Source organism: Lissotriton helveticus, chromosome 4_1 (genome assembly GCF_964261635.1).
Source record: "Lissotriton helveticus chromosome 4_1, aLisHel1.1, whole genome shotgun sequence".
In the NCBI taxonomy this organism is placed as follows: domain Eukaryota; kingdom Metazoa; phylum Chordata; class Amphibia; order Caudata; family Salamandridae; genus Lissotriton; species Lissotriton helveticus.
In genome coordinates, this window is record NC_136063.1 from 364965780 (window position 1) to 364983468 (window position 17689).

A 17689-nucleotide genomic window follows, 5' to 3' on the forward strand; every position below is an offset into this window, starting at 1 on the left:
GCAGGGCTCTGAGCTTAGGTGGTAATGGGACAGTCTATAATTGTAAAACGAGCGCCTATGCTGATGCGGCAGTGCTCTGAGCTTAGGTGGTAATGAGACAGTCTATAATTGTAAAAAAGCCGGAGTTTGTAGCGCCCTATCATGCAAGGGCGACCCTCAAGGCACTCTACGGAGCAGTGCTTGCAGAGGCAGATAAAGATTTGGACATGTCCCTGCATCATAGCAGCAGCTTCCATTAACTAGCGTTGCGAAGCCAGGGACTGTGGGCAGAGAGTGATACATTTAAGGGGTGGGGGGGCTGATGACGCAAGCGCCTGCGGGGTGTATGCTGATGCGGCAGGGCTCTGAGCTTAGGTGGTAATGGGACAGTCTATAATTGTAAAAAAGCCGGAGTTTGTAGCGCCCTATCATGCAAGGGCGACCCTCAAGGCACTCTACGGAGCAGTGCTTGCAGAGACAGATAAAGATTTGGACATGTCCCTGCATCATAGCAGCAGCTTCCATTAACTAGCGTTGCGAATCCAGGGACTGTGGGCAGAGAGTGATACATTTAAGGGGTGGGGGGGGCTGATGACACAAGCGCCTGCGGGGTGTATGCTGATGCGGCAGGGCTCTGAGCTTAGGTGGTAATGGGACAGTCTATAATTGTAAAAAAGCAGGAGATTGTAGCGCCCTATCATGCAAGGGCGACCCTCAAGGCACTCTACGGAGCAGTGCTTGCAGAGACAGATAAAGATTTGGACATGTCCCTGCATCATAGCAGCAGCTTCCATTAACTAGCGTTGCGAAGCCAGGGACTGTGGGCAGAGAGTGATACATTTAAGGGGTGGGGGGGCTGATGACGCAAGCGCCTGCGGGGTGTATGCTGAGGCGGCAGGGCTCTGAGCTTAGTTGGTAATGGGACAGTCTATAATTGTAAAACGAGCGCCTGCGGGGTGCATGCTGATGCGGCAGGGCTCTGAGGTTAGGTGGTAAGGGGACAGTCTATAATTGTAAAAAAGCCGGAGTTTGTAGCGCCCTATCATGCAAGGCCGGCCCTCAAGGCACTCTACGAAGCAGTGCTTGCAGAGACAGATAAAGATTTGGACATGTCCCTGCATCATAGCAGCTGCTTCCTTTAACTAATGCAGGCCGACCGACACGTCCCCGTAGGGGACACAAGTAAGAGGGCGGCCACCGTAGTGCCACAAGATGGCACACGGGGCAGCCCAGCGCTTTGAGACCCCGGAGGGTCCCGCGCATCACTTCCGGCCTGGTGTGGGCGGGGGAGAGTATATATTCCTCCCCCGCCCACCGAGCAGCCTCTTTGTCCGCTGTCCCCTCACCCTGACGCCGTTTGTCGTCCTGTTGTCGCCGTGGTTCCTTGGTCTGGCGACGGTTTTATTGGTGAGTGTCAGACATGCCAACCCTCCCGATTCAGGCGTGAGACTACCGATTTGAAGGCTAGTCTCCCGCCTCCCGATTCCTAAAAGCAAAAACCCGATTCCTCGGGGGTTTCAGCTGACAGGGCTTGGTATTGTGTAAAGTGCTAATTCTTCCAGCAAAGAGTGGCGATGCAGGGGCTCTCGAAGGTGTGAAAAATCAACAAAGCGTCATTAACAAAGGAATCGTCTTTTAATGACCTGCGAAGTACAGGGGGGGGGCTGTTTCAGCCCGGGCTGCCAGGGCGGTGGGGGGTGCATGCACTACCAACAACCTGCCAGGCCAGTGCTTATGCTCCATGCTTCTGAAAGGTAAGGAAAAAAAAGTGCATTTGCGTTTCAAATGTCCGATCCTACAGCAGCACACAAGCCCATACATGCCAGTAACCCGATTCAAAGCCCCATTCTCACGATTTTTTTTTTGATTTTTTTTAAATCTCCCACTTTGCTCTCCTGAAATGTTGGCATGTATGGAGTGTGTGGGCATTTCCGCCCGTCACCCCCACGCAACCCGTATCTATATGGTATTTTGATTGTTTTGGGCGACCGCGTTTTGTGCCGGTCGCGCTGGGCAGGAATTCGGGGTTTATGCTGTCCCTGAGCCCGCCTGGCCTGGCGGTGTGGTGTGCGTGGGGGAAATTCCTTGGGATTGTCCTGGGCATCAGCGGACTGTCTGGACACTCTGTCCGGCCTCAAGGGGCGTCGAATGTTGGTGCTGGAGGCAGAGGGTGTCCAGGTCTCCGAAACATTGTGCGGAGGCTAGGGCTGGTCAAACGGCTGCTGCTGTGGCGTGGTTGAGGAAATTTTCTTGGCTTCTGTAAGGGTTTAAACAGCTGCTTTGTGGGGGCCTGCGGCCTGGTCAGGCCAGAGTCCGACATGTGTCGGGAACTTGGGTGGCCTGCCGATGTTGAGCCGGGGGGCATTGCACAGTTTGTGATTGTGAGGCTCCTAGACTGTCTGCATATATGCTTTTCACAGGCCGGAGTTATAACAAACCCGGTTCTGACTTCCTCTCATCCGGCAGTAGTGCGCCTGTTGCACGTCGGTGTTTGCTCTTCTCAGACGGGGATCGCGCTAGGTTAGGAATGCCATTAGTTATTAAGTATCTCTCTCAGGGAGGTCGTAGATATTGTTTTGAACTATTCCCTCACAGCTGGATAGATTCTACGTTTTGCGCACAAGGTCGTTCATTGTGCGCCCATGCATCCTGCGAGGCGCATGGGGCACTGGCCGGATCGGCCAGGTCGCACACACAGGGTCAACCCACCTCCGTTACAGCTCCCCATGGTGGGAGCGCTCACCTCCGCGCCCCGACTGCTGGACGCAGGTTCCAGGCTCGGCTCCGCTCTAGGCCCGCACTGCCAGATACGATTTGGTGTTCTCTGCACACTACTGGTTTACTCCGGTGAAATTGGCGCCCACGCACGGAGGCCACCCTCCCCCCCCCCCCCGGTCCCCCCTTTTCAGGGTTGTGAGGGTTTTATGGCGTTTGCCACAGCCCGCGTTTGGGCAGCCTGTATCTTTTTGTCCATGCAGGCGGGCATTGGGTCACGCGGGCCACTCGACCGCTGGTCATCTTGAATGACGCCTGGGATGGCAGATGCACATCGTCAGCGGTCACCCTGGATCAGGCCCCCGTTTCCTGCGAACGAGTTAACGTGCAATTTTGTAGGCAGATGCAGACACTGGGTCGGGCGTTAAGCGTGTGGGGGGAGTTTGTTTCATGTGCTGAGGGGTGCCCCCATGTTTGACTGTGCGCATCCGCTACCTTGAACCTACGTTTCGTGGGGCCTGTTCAACTGCGTTAGCGACCTCCTTACGGGTTTCAACTAAGGTCCAGCTCACAAGGGAGCATGGGTCATGGGCTGGGGCTCAGTATACCTTTGTGCACACCTCGACCCACCTGTACCCTCGCACGCGCGGTGCCTGTTTGTATTGTTTTGTTTAGCTCCTGGGAATATAGCAACCTCCGAGGGAGAGCTATGTTCTGTCCAGCCCATGGGCTGAGCTCTCCTATTGCAGGCCATGAAGGCGGAATAAAGATGCGTACTATGCTGCCATTATTACTATTTGGAATAATTAGATGTTCTAGTCTTATGGGAGGGGGGGACTGTAACAGCCACATTTAAGCTGTTAATTGTCACAGGCAGGTCCGTGTCTTTTCCCCCGTACAGAGTAATATTTCTTTTCTTTGCCTGCTCCCACTGATGTGTATCAGACTAGCTGCTCATGTAAAGCGTTCGAGGATAGTGTACTAATGTGTTGTTGGGAGTTGGGTAGGTTGTTGGATCCGTTTTCCTAGCCCGCTTTGTTACATGCTTCCTCCTGCTCGGGGACAAGTTGTCAGCCGTGTTGCAGAGCAGGTCAAGGGGCCACAGGGGGTGGTTTGCCTTGCCTGTTTGGCGGGCGCACGCTGCGCGCCGAGCCCACTGGGCTTGGGAGCGAATTCTTTCCTACCGTACTATTCAGTTGTTGGCTATGTACAAGGGCCCCACTGACCAGTGGGGGAGGGCAGCTTGCAGAGTCCTGGGTGCTGGGGGAGTATGAGTGTTGGCAGGTGTTTAGCAGCTCGGCCAGGGGCGCGGATGTTCTTGTTTTGGGGTAGCGCTCCTCAACCCATTCATCCGGTACTTTACCTCCTGGTTCATTAGTCCGTCACTTCGCATGGACCTACCTCTCAGGTGCTGCGCTAGATACTGAGCTGTTAGTCGACTGGAATGGTCATTCCGTGATAGGAATGCCACTTTCTGAGGACGGTGCAAGTGGTCGAACAGGAAAGGAGCTCAGGTTAGGGCACGGGCTTTGCAGGTGGAAGTCCACAGTTCCCTTCCGTAGCCTCTCAATGCAGACTTTTTCATGCGTTCCCTGCTGTTTACAATTGTTTACAGGGACCATGATTAGTATGGCTTTCAGTTCAGATGGTTACATTTTACTGTAGGCATTACGAGGAAGTCAGTGTGGCAGGTTGTGTAGTACGTGTGGATACAGAAGACTAGGGCAGCCTGTGTGCGGCCACTGGAGGGCCTGGCTGCAAGGGAGGCGAGTTTTGGTACGTTTTACAGGCAGCTAGCTGGTGTTCAGTAGGCTGCCTGGACCAGACAGGGCAGCGTTTTGGGCGAAGCTATGTAAGAGGTAGCAAGCTGCGTGTTATAAGAATAAAGCGAAGTATGCATGTTTTCTATATGGACAACACAGGGAGAAGGATTATCTTCGTATGGCTTACTCCTAAAACACTAGGATGCACTAGGAGGACACACCTTTAGATAGGAGAATTTTTTCTATTTAGCTTGGCCTTCTGTTCAGATGATACCAGAGTTCTTACATTTTTCAAGTGTCCTCGCAGGAGGAGAATGTTGTGGTTGGCAGTAGGCCGCACCCAGACTGGCCTCTTCCGGGTGCGTAGTATCGCTAGCAATTTTATTGTTTAGTAAGTGCGCTACCAGCTGCCTTTCGCAGGCATTGTTCGCCATTTGCGGTGGTCATTTTCTCGTTGGTGCAGCGTGCAGCATTTTGGTATTGCGTGTATGGGTGCACGGTTTGTCTGTGCAGTGCCGGCTCCTGCCAGAAGAACATGTCCCGCTTTGTGTCCTCTGTCTTGGTGTCTGGGGTCGCTTCGCGGGCCCCGCGGGGGGGGGGCTCGCCTGGGCCCGTGTTCTAGGTCAGTTAGGCCCCCCCCAAGCGATTCTATGATGTGTCCGTTGCACCCTGCCCCCGCACACAGGGCATGCCATGTGCGCGGGGGCCAAACCTGGTGGGCCCAGTGGCTTCAGCATGCGTGGGGCCTGGTGTACTTCCTGGGCAACGGGATCGTGTCCCAGACTCTTCTGCCGAGTGGGGTCTGTTTTTAATATGTCCTAGCTTCTAGGTCTTTTTAGCGTAATTTTTCCACTGGTGCTGTACGTGTCTCTAAGGTTTCTCCAGCCAATTGATGCGTTCGCTTCTCGGGCATAGTATCGGCGGCTTTGAGGTGCCTGTTCCCGGGGGGCACATTTCCGGGGAGACCGGCTTTCTAGCGGTCACGCGTGGCATAGGGGATGTTGTGCATTACGAGGGGTACCTCGTGTCCGCAGTGGCTGCATTGATCTTCCTTTCATCGAGCAGGCAACCTTAGTAGGACACGCGAATCCTTCAGTGATTAGGCTTTTCTCGGTCCGCTTGCTGCATTGATAGGACACGCTTATTAGACGTTTTACTTGGTTCAGGAGAGCGTTGCAGACCGTATGCCTTCGGTAGTACTTGGGGCTATCAGGGGGCCCAGTGGCTGTTCTAACTGTGTGCGTTCCCCAGGTGTGCCTGGGTGCAGGGGTTAGTTCCCTTGGTTTTCTCCAGTGCCAGCAGCTATTCGGTAGCCATGCTGCTTGCCATGCAATTTGTATTTATTGATTTTCCCAACACCCTGTGAGGAACTTAGGTGGAGCTGCGTGCTCACATGTTTGAGTCTGGGCACTCTGTGGGTTTACTAGGCATAATTTGGGGTGTTCTCTCCGTAAGTGGTGGCGGAGTGTGGCATATATGGCACCCCACGTGTCCCACTTGTAATACGTTTTCTTGTAATATATGGGGGTGTTTGGGCTTTTCATGCATCCCATGCTCCTTTGGAATGAGTTCATCCACACAGCAACTGGGGGACACAAGTAAGGGGCTGATCCCAGCGATCAAGTTAGCAACAGGTTTGCTGGTCTTGCTGGGTAGGGGCTGTTTTCTAGGATTTGTTCTTGTTAGAACTGGGGGTCTCTAGTTGTCAGAGGTAGGTACCACTGTCCAAATAGGGACCCTTGCTTCTAGTCAGGTCAAGGAGATAACCCTCTGAGATAACCCCTGCTCACTCTCTAGGTAGCTTGGCACGAGCAGTCTAGGCTAACCAGAGGCAATGCGTAAAGTATTTGTACCAACACTCACAGTAACACAGTGAAAACACCACAAACTGACTCCACAACAGTTTAGAAAAATAAAGGTATTTTTAATCTAAACTACACAAGACCAAAACGACAAAAATCCAACATACACAGTTCAAGGATATGGTTTCAAAACGAGTTCTTAAGGTTGCGTTAAAGTTCTTCAAGGTGCGGTAAAATAAACCACAGTTGCGTGAAAAGTTCACAGTTGCGTCACGTTTACTCACAGTACCTTTTAGTTGCAACAAAGTTCCAAAAGCAGAAGCTGGTGCGGTGGAAAACAAGCGATGCGTTGCTCCTGAGACCCTGCGGAGGCGTTTGCGACAGCCCCTGCTGCAGCAGAGGGCGTGTTGCACGAATCCGGTCTGTATGGGGAGGAAGGCCACTTGTGTGGATTCCGGTGTGTAGGTTCCGTAGGAAGTTTGTTCTCGCAAAGGCACGATGCGACGATCTCAAAGGGGCTGCGACGATGCGTGGTCCAGCGGTGATCCTCTCTCACGCAGCTCCTCGATGCGATGATTCTGCGACGATGCTCGCAGCGACGTGATGCGGTCCGCAAGCAAGCGGTGTGGCGATCTCACCCAGCGACGACCGGCTCTGCGACGACACTCGCAGCGATGTTCGACTTTCCCGCACCAGTCTGGTGCGTCCCGCAAACGAAGGATGCGACGGCTCTGGCAGCGGCGTCAGGCGCTGCGACGATCTCGACCTTCGTAGCGGCGGGAAACTTCTCGCACTGTCGGGGATGCGCTCCGCAAGCGAGCGATGCGACACTTTTCAGTTTCAAAAGTCTCTCAAGCTTAGTTTCAAGCTTCCCAGTACAGGTACAACCTCCAGAGGCCCCACAACTGGATCAAGCACTCTAGGAGGGACAGAACTCTCTCAGCAGAGTTCAGGGAAGCTGGGGGTGAAGTCCTTTTGTTCCTGGGACTTCAAAACAGGGAGCCAGCTCTTCTCAGGCCCTTGGAGATTCCTTCAAGACAGGGGACACAGCACACAGCAAAGTCCTTTCCCTCTCCTTGGCAGCAAAGCAACAGCAGGTCAGTCCAGCAGAGCAACAGCAGGACAATCTTCCTTCTTCAGTTTCAGCTTTCTCCTTGGCAGAGGTTCCTTCTTGATTCCAGGATGATCTAATTTTCTGTTGTCAGGGGTCCTGTACTTATACCCCTAAAGTCTTTGTTCTCTCTGTGCATGCGGGCCCTGAGCCCGGTCTGAACTATTTCTGGGTGTTTCCTGAGTACTTTGATTTGCTGGCTGCTTCTTTCCTTTCAGAGTGAGGGGCAGGGTCCTCCGCCGCCCAGCAGGGGGGTGGAGCCAGCATTGTGGAAGGCAGGCACAGCCCTTTCAGGCCCAGGTGCTAACTCCTCCCACCACTCCAGTGCAAATGCAGTCATTCAGCCTAGTGCTGACTCATCCATCCTCCTGGGGAATTCCCCAGCCCCTGTCACTCTCAAACCAGACAGTCAATACACAAACCGGCCCAGGCACACAGAAGGGTCAGACAAGAGAACAGCAACTTTCTAAAAGTGCTGTTCTCAAACACAGGATTTAAAAACAACCTTTCCCAAAAGAAGTGTTATTAAATTCTGAGTTCAGGGATACTAGATACTTATGTCCAATCTTGTTCCTATGGGAAGAAATGCTGTAACCACTGTAGCCAGCATCCCCCATGTTAATCTATGGAGCAAGATAGCCTTACAATAGTGAAAAACGAAAATGGCTGTAATTCACTACCAGAACATGTTACCTGCACCAGTACATGCTCTACCTTTCACATACACGGCACCCTGCCCAGGAGGGTACCTTGGGCCTTCCATAGGGGTGACTGATGTGCACGAAAAGGGAAGGGTTAGGCCTGGTCAGTGGGGACACTGACCAGGAGGACATGGCAGTTCTAAACTGCACACAGGCACTGCAGTGGCAGGCCTGAGACACCGTTTTAGGGCTACTCATGTGGGTGGCACAATCAGTGCTGCAGGCCCACTAGTAGCATTTGTCATCACCAGCCCTGGTACACCCAGTGCACTTTACTAGGGACTTCATGGTGATACAAATATGCCAAACATGTATATCCAATCAGAATAACAATTTACATAGGGAGCACTTACACTCTGGCACTGATCAGCAGTGGCAGAGTGTCCAAAGCATCTAAACCAGCAAAAACGAAATCCAGCACAGCATCAAAAATACAGGAGGTAGAGGCAAAAAGATAGGGGGAAACCACGCCAAAGATGCCAGGTCTAACAGTTCTCTTCCAAATACACTCGGGTATCGTTTGATATGTCCAAACAACGCTTTCATACCTGCCTGCCTGGGCTCGGAGCAGGATAATCAGAGTAGGGACAAGTACCTCTCTGAGAAACCCAAGGGGGATAGGAAGTATCTAACTGCCAGATTGGCTTCGGGCAAGGAGCCTGTTTGCCGCGCCGGGTTAAGTTATGTTTCGCCCCTCGGGGAGGCTGTAGCTGCCCTGGCTTTATCATTTTGGTACTTTGTGTAATTCAGGACGTCGACTTTTTCATATAGCCTTTAGCCGTTGTTTGCAACAAGTTTTGTAGACGGCAGGGGAGAGGCGGTTCCCTCTTTCTCCTGCCTTAAGTCCCAGTATTGGACTATCTTGCCATGCGTTTCATGCATGGTTGTTTCTGCCCCCGGGATAGCATTTTATGTCATTGCATTGGCCCAGTGCTCCTGGGAGCCTCTCTCGAGTGCAGGAGCAGAGGTCCTCACTCTATAGCATTATGGGGCATTTTCTCTTGACAGGTACTAGATGTTAGTACTGGCAGACAAGGGGAGAGACTTACTCCTTCTTTTCCACTTCCTAGTATACCAAACAATACAATTTTGGTCACTTGGTACATGCTTTTAGTAGCAGCCTCCTGGATAGGGAAATTATTTTATTGCCTTGGCCCAGCTGCTCCATGGAGCCTCTCTACGAGCCTCGTTATGTTGGCGGGAGATAGCTTAGCACATAGTTCAGGAATATCTCTTGAAGGCAGCCCCTCTTCCCAGGGTCCTCATAGAGCCTTCTCCATGATTTTAATTTTAGCACAAAAGTGTCATTCTTAGTCTGTCAAGTTCACTCATAGTGCACCGACAGGATGATTTGTCACCCATGGCAGTTCTAAGCTGGCAGCCATATATGGGGGCGGCTAGCTCTGCGGGGCAACGCTTGAATGCGTTAGTAGCTCCTTTTATTCTGACGCAACGAGGAAGCATGGACGATGCCAGCAGGGGGGCTGGCAGTAGAAGTAGTGCTTCTTTTGTGGTACATATAGTGAGGCAAGGGTATAGTTGGGAATCTCCAGGCAATCTTCCGGCTATTGCCTATGCACGCTGGGTAGCCCTTCTATGTGTTGGGCTCGCTTTAGCCACAATTTTTCCTCCTTAACCTGGCCCACGCCGAGACAGTCACTTTGTTGTTTTCAGATTCACCAGTTTCCCACGCAGGCCCATTCGCACCCAGGTGAGGCGTGTGCGATTTTCACTAAATCTGGGCCTGGTATATGCGCACATACCCCCCTTTCAGTCTGACCCCATTAAGACCAAGTCTGGCTCCGCGCTGGGTCTGGCTGATACAACTCACCTCTTCTGGCCCACGCAGGCGCTTGGTTCGGCTGCATTTGGCTCATTTGGTTGTTATTCAAGGATTAACGTAGGGTTTCCGTTGCAGTATTCTTATGCCAGGGAGACCCCACGGTGACTTTCAAGTCTGGCCCCGGGCTGGGTCTGACTGATACAACAAGCCTCTACCCAAGTAGCCACCTGGTTGGCTGTTTTTACTTTAAGGGTCCCGAGGTGGCAGGAAAAGTGTAACAGTCAAATTTCAACAACTAGGCTTAACACGTCGGGAGGGCCCGTGGCGAGGTCCACAGGTAGGCTGTTACCCGACAGTATTTCATTAGTGGTTTTCCCACTCCTCCTCACCACAATCGCTAAGCAACGATTGGCTAAGGCCACGTTGCAAATTGGCCCATCAGGTGGTAGGTCGCGAGGGGCGGCTTGCCTTTGGACGTCTGTAAGATAACCCACCTTGTTGGCTTGTGTATATGCTAATAAACCTGCAGCTACTTTTCTCCAACAAAAAGTTGTCTTGTCTGCTTATTTCTGCGACATGCATGTTGCTGCGAGCGGGCTGGTGAGTGGGCCGATATTGGCACTATGCAGGCCGACCGACACGTCCCCACAGGGGACACAAGTAAGAGGTCGGCCACCGTAGTGCCACAAGATGGCACATGGGGCAGACCAGCGCTTTGAGACCCCGGGGGGTCCCGCGCGTCACTTCCGGCCTGGTGTGGGCGGGGGAGAGTACATATTCCTCCCCCGCCCACCGAGCGGCCTCTTTGTCCGCTGTCCCCTCACCCTGATGCCGTTTCCCTCCCTTCCGCATACCCGGTGCTTTCAGGGTGGGGGGGAAATGTCTTCTAATCTTTTCTCATTTGTGTTGCAGGCGGAGTTACAGGGCGATCCAGAGGCGGAAAGGTACCCGGGAGTACCCTCTTCAGGAGCACAATAGGATGCTGAGGCCTAATATCCCCAGGAAGTCTGTGCGGTGGACCCTGGGGCTGCGACGGCGCCCCGCTATCCTACGGGCGGTTGGAAACCTGTACAACGGGGGTCGCTTGAATGCTCTGCCCCTCGTAGGGGGGGTGGCGTGAGCAGGAGGGTGGACCAATGGTTCACCGGAAATGGGAGGGGCTATCTCCTCACCACAACCGCTAAGTAATGATTGACTAAGGCCACGTTTCAAATTGGCCCATCAGGTGGTAGGTCACGAGGGGTGGCTTTCCTTTGGATCGTCTGTAAGATAACCCACCTTGTTGGCATGTGTATATGCTAATAAACCTGCAGCTACTTTTCTCCAACAAAAAGTTGTCTTGTCTGCTTATTTCTGCGACATGCATGTTGCTGCGAGCGGGCTGGTGAGTGGGCCGTTATTGGCACTATTAGCATTGCAAAGCCAGGGACTGTGGGCAGAGAGTGAAACATTTAAGGGGGTGGAGGGGCTGATGACGCAAGCGCCTGCTGGGTGTATGGGGCAGTAGGGCTCTGAGCTTAGTTGGTAATAGGACACTCTATAATTGTAAAAAAATAGCCGGGGTTTGTAGCGCCCTATCATGCAAGGCCGGCCCACAAGGCACTCTACGGAGCAGTGCTTGCAGAGGCAGATTGATTTGGACATGTCCCTGCATCATAGCAGCAGCTTCCTTTAACTAGCGTTGCGAAGCCAGGGACTGTGGGCAGAGTGATACATTTAAGGGGGTGGGGGGCTGATGACGCAAGGGCCTGCGGGGTGTATGCTGAGGCGGCAAGGCTCTGAGCTTAGTTCGTAACGGGACAGTCTATATTTGTAAAAAAAGCAGAGTTTGTAGCGCCCTATCATGCAAGGCCGGCCCTCAAGGCACTCTACGGAGCAGTGCTTGCAGAGGCAGATAAAGATTTGGACATGTCCCTGCATCATAGCAGCACCTTCCTTTATCTAGCGTTGCAAAGGCAGGGACTGTGGGCAGAGATTGATACATTAAAGGAGGTGGGGGGGGCTGATGACGCAAGCGCCTGCGGGGTGTATGCTGAGGTGGCAGGGCTCGGAGCTTAGGTGGTAATGGGACAGTCTATAATTGTAAAACAAGCGCCTGCGGGGTGTATGCTGAGGCGGCAGTGCTCTGAGCTTAGGTGGTAATGGGACAGTCTATAATTGTAAAAAAGCCGGAGTTTGTAGCGCCCTATCATGCAAGGGCGACCCTCAAGGCACTCTACGGAGCAGTGCTTGTAGAGGCAGATAAAGATTTGGACATGTCCCTGCATCATAGCAGCAGCTTCCATTAACTAGTGTTGCCAAGCCAGCGACTGTGGTCAGAGAGTGATACATTTAAGGGGTGGGGGGGCTGATGGCGCAAGCGTCTGCGGCGTGTATGCTGAGGCAGCAGGGCTCTGAGCTTAGTTGGTAACGGGACAGTCTATAATTGTAACGAGCGAGGGCCATTTGAAGGGCTAGGGACCCCAATGCGCTGTAGGGGACTGTATTACGCCCCTTGTGTCTGGTCTGCAGACGTACAAACTAAGAATTTGAAATGTACCACAGTGGTTGGGATTGACTATACTAATAATAATGTATTTGTACCCAAACAAATCCTTTTTAACCACAGTAGGATAGGGAAGCACTGGGGTAAATTACATAATGTTCTAACTTCTACCACGCAGTTTGTATGTAGTGGTTTGATAACAGTTCATAGCTCAATGTACTATATTAGCATTGTAACTGCAAGTAACAAATGGATCTATGTGACAAAAGCAGTAACCCACTGAGCTATCTAAATAGATTACAATTCTGTGATCTGCATGGTTCACTTTCTTTGCAGCAGGCATATTAACCCTCTGCACTAATTTATGATGAGTCTATACTGTTGCTGGGCAAAGCTGATGCCTCTTAATCACCAGAGTTAACGTGACATTTTTATCGTTGCCTGAAAACTGATGGACACACAAGGAACTCTGCAGCAGGTGTCTTTAAACCATGTATGGGTTTAAAGACACCTGCTGCAGAGTTCCTTGTGTGTCCATGCTAATATAGTACATTGAGCTATGAACTGTTATCAAACCACTACATACAAACTGCGTTGTAGAAGTTAGAACATCCCATCCTCGTCGCCAATGAAAAGAAGAGGCAGACTCCAGGTAAGTTAGAGCCTCTTTATTATTGACCAGTCCCGTCAACTCCCAGGCAGCAACTGCCAGAGCCCCCACATTCCATGTTCCACGCAGGGAACATGGATGTAAGAAGGTTCCATGCAGACACAAAGGAAGGACCCAACACATACGTAATTTCTGATCACAGCTCCCTCCTAAGCTTAACACCAATTGCAGCTGTCCCCGTCGCACAGACCTAAAGCTGGCCCTGGGGTGACCCCATTGATTCTACTGAGGGGTTTTCTTTGCCAGGAGTGAAAAAGAAAGAGGATGACAGCCGCCGCATGAGGCTAGGGTGGCAGGTCACTCACGGTCTCTGTGGTACAGCTGACTGGGGCGTGGGGGGATGCAGAGGGTTGCGGGTCTACTGTACTGTTACAAACAAGGTCTGGGGAGCAGGGGCTGAAGGGGCTCGCCCAATGTCACACGCGATACAGAATCTGTGGCAAAGCTGATTGGGGCTGGGTAGATAGGAGCTTGTAGGCATAGCATGGTGTTACAAGCGCAGGCCCCGGGCAGAGCTGACTGGGGCGGAGGGGTGCTGGGGGCTAGCCTAGCGTCTCAACAAACAACGTTTTGACAGAGCTGACTGGGACGCGAGGAGTTGGAGGCGGCTTGCCCAGGATCAAACACCTCACAGAATCTGTGGCGGATATGAGGGGCGTGTGGCCAGGCCGGTGTTGCAAGCGCGGGGTCTGGGGCAGAGCTGACTGGGGCGGAGGGGAGCTGGGGACTAGCCTAGCGTCTCGACAAACAGCGTTTTAACAGAGCTAACTGGGACGACGAAGTTGACGAGGCTCACTGTAGAGTCACAGTTACACACCAGAGTTCGAAGGCATAGGAAGAGAGTGGGCTAACCTTGTCACACAGTAAGCGTCACAACGCGGGAATACACTGAGTTGGGGTGGGAGGAGTAAGAGTCCCAACTGAGATCATACACATTAAAATAAAAGTCAAAGCACATGTCAGATGGCTGTTTTCAAACTAGCGTCTGTTTATAGCAACATTGGACTCTGACTAGCACCGACCCAAAATGGATGTTGGAGGGACCGAATGTGGGGAAAGAGGGAGCGAACGAAGGGTAAATGGAAGTCGTGTGCTAAGGCGCTACAAATTAACGTATGAGATAGTACAAAGACTGCTTTAGGGCATGTTTCTGGGGCGTAAATAGTATGCTGGGCAAAATTATTTTTTAAGAACAAAAACAAAGGCGCAGAAGTGTATTAGCAACAGGTAGTACGCAACCTCGTGAGGTAATGCTCCGATAAGAATATTATTGTAGCAGTGCCATTAGCTAGAAGATGGCTGCTTGAGCAGTGATAAGTGCTGGAAGCATGTGTGTGGCCCGATAAAAGTATGTCGGGGAAATTATTGGCTAACGGAAAAAATAAAAGCACAAAGCCTAATAAAATATGGTAGTACGCTACAATATTGTGTAATGCTGTGGTAAAAGGTGATCATGGCAGCACTGCGGCTAGGTTTATGGTGGCTGCTTGTGCAGTAACAGAATGCGTACTCTGTTTATTAATATATTGGTTGGCAGGGTTAAACCATGGACAGCATTCGTGTATAGCCACGCTGGACTCTGACCAGCACCTGCACACAATGTAGGGTAGAAGGCCCTATTAGGGAAGGGAGGGAGCGAGCGAGGGCTAACGGGAATCTGTGTTAAAGGCGGTACAAATTAGCCTCTGTGACAGTAAAAAAAGTGCGAAAGGACGTGTGTGGGCTGCAAAAAGTATGCACGACTAAATGATGTATTAAGGGCAGGATTTAAAGTACAGTAATCTTTGAGCAAATGGGTAGGTCGCTACCTCGTGGAATAATACCCTGTTTGAAAAAATGTGTTAAAGCACTGCAACTAGACTAACAATGGCTGTTTGTTTAGTGACAGAAAACGTGCTATGAATATTAGTGTATTGTTGTGGTAGGGAGTTGAAACCTGTATACCGTCCGTCTATAGTTATGCTTGCCTTTGACTAGCGGCATATAATGAAAGTAGGCGGGCCCAAGGGGGGTGGGGGTGAGGTGAGCGAGGGCCAAACTGGATTCTGTGTGCATTGCTTGAAACCAGTACAGCATTCGTGTGAATGTAAAACAGCAAATATAACAGCCTGATGCGCCCAAGGTGCCTTCCAGTCTGGCTATTTGTTGTTCGTAATTGTAATGGAAGCTTAATCGGGGACGGGAAAAGGCGCAGCATGTGGTTTACGAACCACAACAAGCTGCTTTTAGCAGCTAACTTAGGGCGCACAATAGATGGTGTGCTTCCGTGTTGGTTCACTAGTGCTGCTGCGCCGTGTTTCAGTGCATCAGTACATGGCTGGACGGAGCAGAGAAAACAAGCGCCATTACTCATGAAATCTAAAGACACACAAGCCTGGCTTCCGAGCAGTTTATAGCAGAGTTTAAAAACATGACACACTCATGAAATCTAACAAGTAAGACAATTGGGGAAAGAAAGAGCAGGAAGGGCAAACATGGGCCGCATGCTGGTAAATGGTTACCTGCAGAGCGTGTGAAAAACAATCACTTCAGAGCCCATTGCTATGAAGTCTCATGGCGGGGGGGTCGGGGGAGCAGCTTGGGAGGCATTCCATTGAAGTCTGGTGCTGCGAGGCTGATGGGTTTGACGTGGACGTGGGTCTCACACGATTGCATCACATCAACTGCAGGGAATCTTCTTGGTCAAGAGTTTGTTTCCCCTACTATATGTTCGAGCTATTAATCCCTGCGCGATATAATAGCTCGACCTAAAAATATGCAACTATTTTCAATCTGTAATAAAAGTCAAATTCAGTAGTAAAGTTGGATTTTTGATAAACGCCTCCCCAGAGCAAACCATAGACTGACCTGAATGGGCAAAGATGACCCCTCTGAACCTGACAGACTATAAAGGGCGGGGCAGTGAGAATACCTTTTAACATTACCGTGTCAAATCCTGCTTGAGGTTCAAATGCTGGATGACAGATCTGCTGGGTTTAAATATAACACTGGGGGTGAATATGAAAGGTTGTGTGCAGTGCTGCCAACAATCAGCCACAAACACGAAAATCTATTACTGCTACATCCATTTCATTCAGTCATTCACCAGCTTCCAACTCTTACTGCCACCAGTACTACCCAGACATACCATCAATAGAACAGTTGTTCGCGTTAGCAGCATTTCCACATTGCCTAACAGTTAGTCTAATGGTTGAACATAATCTTAGACTCAATTACAAGTGGGAGGTATTCCTAATTGTGTAAAGGAACCTAAAATTGGAGTATTCACATCTCCTCTGCGACTCCTAGTGTGCTGCTCAAAATACAGAAGTGCTCATTCACTGTGAGAGATGTATTGGCTATTAGCTTAGCACTTGTTTTTTAATTGCTTTCAATAACATTTGCATTTTTCTCTCCTCTTCTAGCTCACATCAACACTGCAGCAACCAGCCACACAAATGGTTCTTATAAAGTAATACGCACCAGAAATCTATGCCCATTGTATTAATTGATGCCACACAATTTCACAACAAACAATTCCAAAACAACCCATCTCTACCTCGCACTTCCACAGACCTTGTCATCTCGCCTCCATACACCCACTGCCCTCTTGTTTCTCTCTGCCTCTCCCTCTCCCTCTCTCTCATGCTCCCACTGCCTCGAACATCTCACAATTCCACATCCCCCTTTCATTCTGCCCTCACACTCCCTGTCTCCTCTCTATAGTGCCTGCTCACACATGCTACTTCCTCTACCTCGGCAAGTTGTGCACTGGTCCACCTCTCGCCTCTACCCCCCTCTGGGTGCCACCCCACTAATCCCTACCTCAGTCTACATCTCACACCTCTTTCTCACTCTCTCAGACACTCTTCCCACCTCTCTCAAATGGTTCAATTCAGGTCTTCGAGAACAGTTTCTCCAGTGCCTTATCAAGATTTCTGCCCCTCAAACCCACTCTCTCCTGCTCTTCTTGGTGTGTCTTCTCGGTACACAGGCTCTCCCTCTTTATGCTTGTATGGCCTGCTCTCTCCTACTTTCTCACTTTCTCAAATACTCTTTCTGCTCCTCTGTCTGGAGTTCATTCACCACTTTGTGCACAAACTACTTATCCCTCTCTATCTTCCTTTCTATCTATTCTATGCAGTTCCCACTCCTATCTATTCACCATGCCACATATTTCCACTTCAGAAGTAAAATACACACCACATAATTCCACCCCACACCACATACATCCACTCCACTCCAAACAAAAGCACATGGGTAAAGAAATTCATTTACAGCGCAAATAGCTCAAACTCTTGGAAATGCGAGACCAATTGCATTGCAAATGCTTGTTGATTTTTCCACCCTGCCCTTACAAAGGAGGTATGCAGACATACAATAATATCGAGAATGTACTTGGTAGGGCAAAATACAAAAATGAAAGAAAAGGAAATGTAAACGTGTAGGTTGGTGCCATGGTAAATGACAATTCATTTGAAATAGCAGTTTCTGAACTGGATATGTTATGTATAGCTTTTTAAATCTTTTCTTAGGGAGTCATTGTGTAAAATGCACCCTTTTATTGCTATTTTCTAGTAATAAAAGAAACATTCAAAGCAGGAAAAAGTGCATCATTCCAGAGGAAGCGCATGTATCTTTGACACAACTTTAAAGTACTGGATTAATTCAGAAGTAGCCATTCAGAGTCTCTAACACATA

At 50.6% G+C, this 17689-nt stretch overlaps 1 protein-coding gene and 1 long non-coding RNA gene across 2 annotated transcripts in view; one reads left to right on the top strand and one right to left on the bottom strand.

The window, feature by feature from the left end:
- The window catches only part of LOC144828000 (fibrocystin-L-like), a 1506874-nt gene that overhangs the window by 1321256 nt on the left and 167929 nt on the right, over window positions 1-17689 (bottom strand). The gene's annotated exons all lie outside the window — the stretch shown is intronic.
- LOC144828581 (uncharacterized) lies at window positions 1315-11187 on the top strand. The gene is made up of 2 exons (XR_013610492.1): window positions 1315-1386; window positions 10767-11187. It is a non-coding gene; the product is annotated as an uncharacterized LOC144828581 (long non-coding RNA).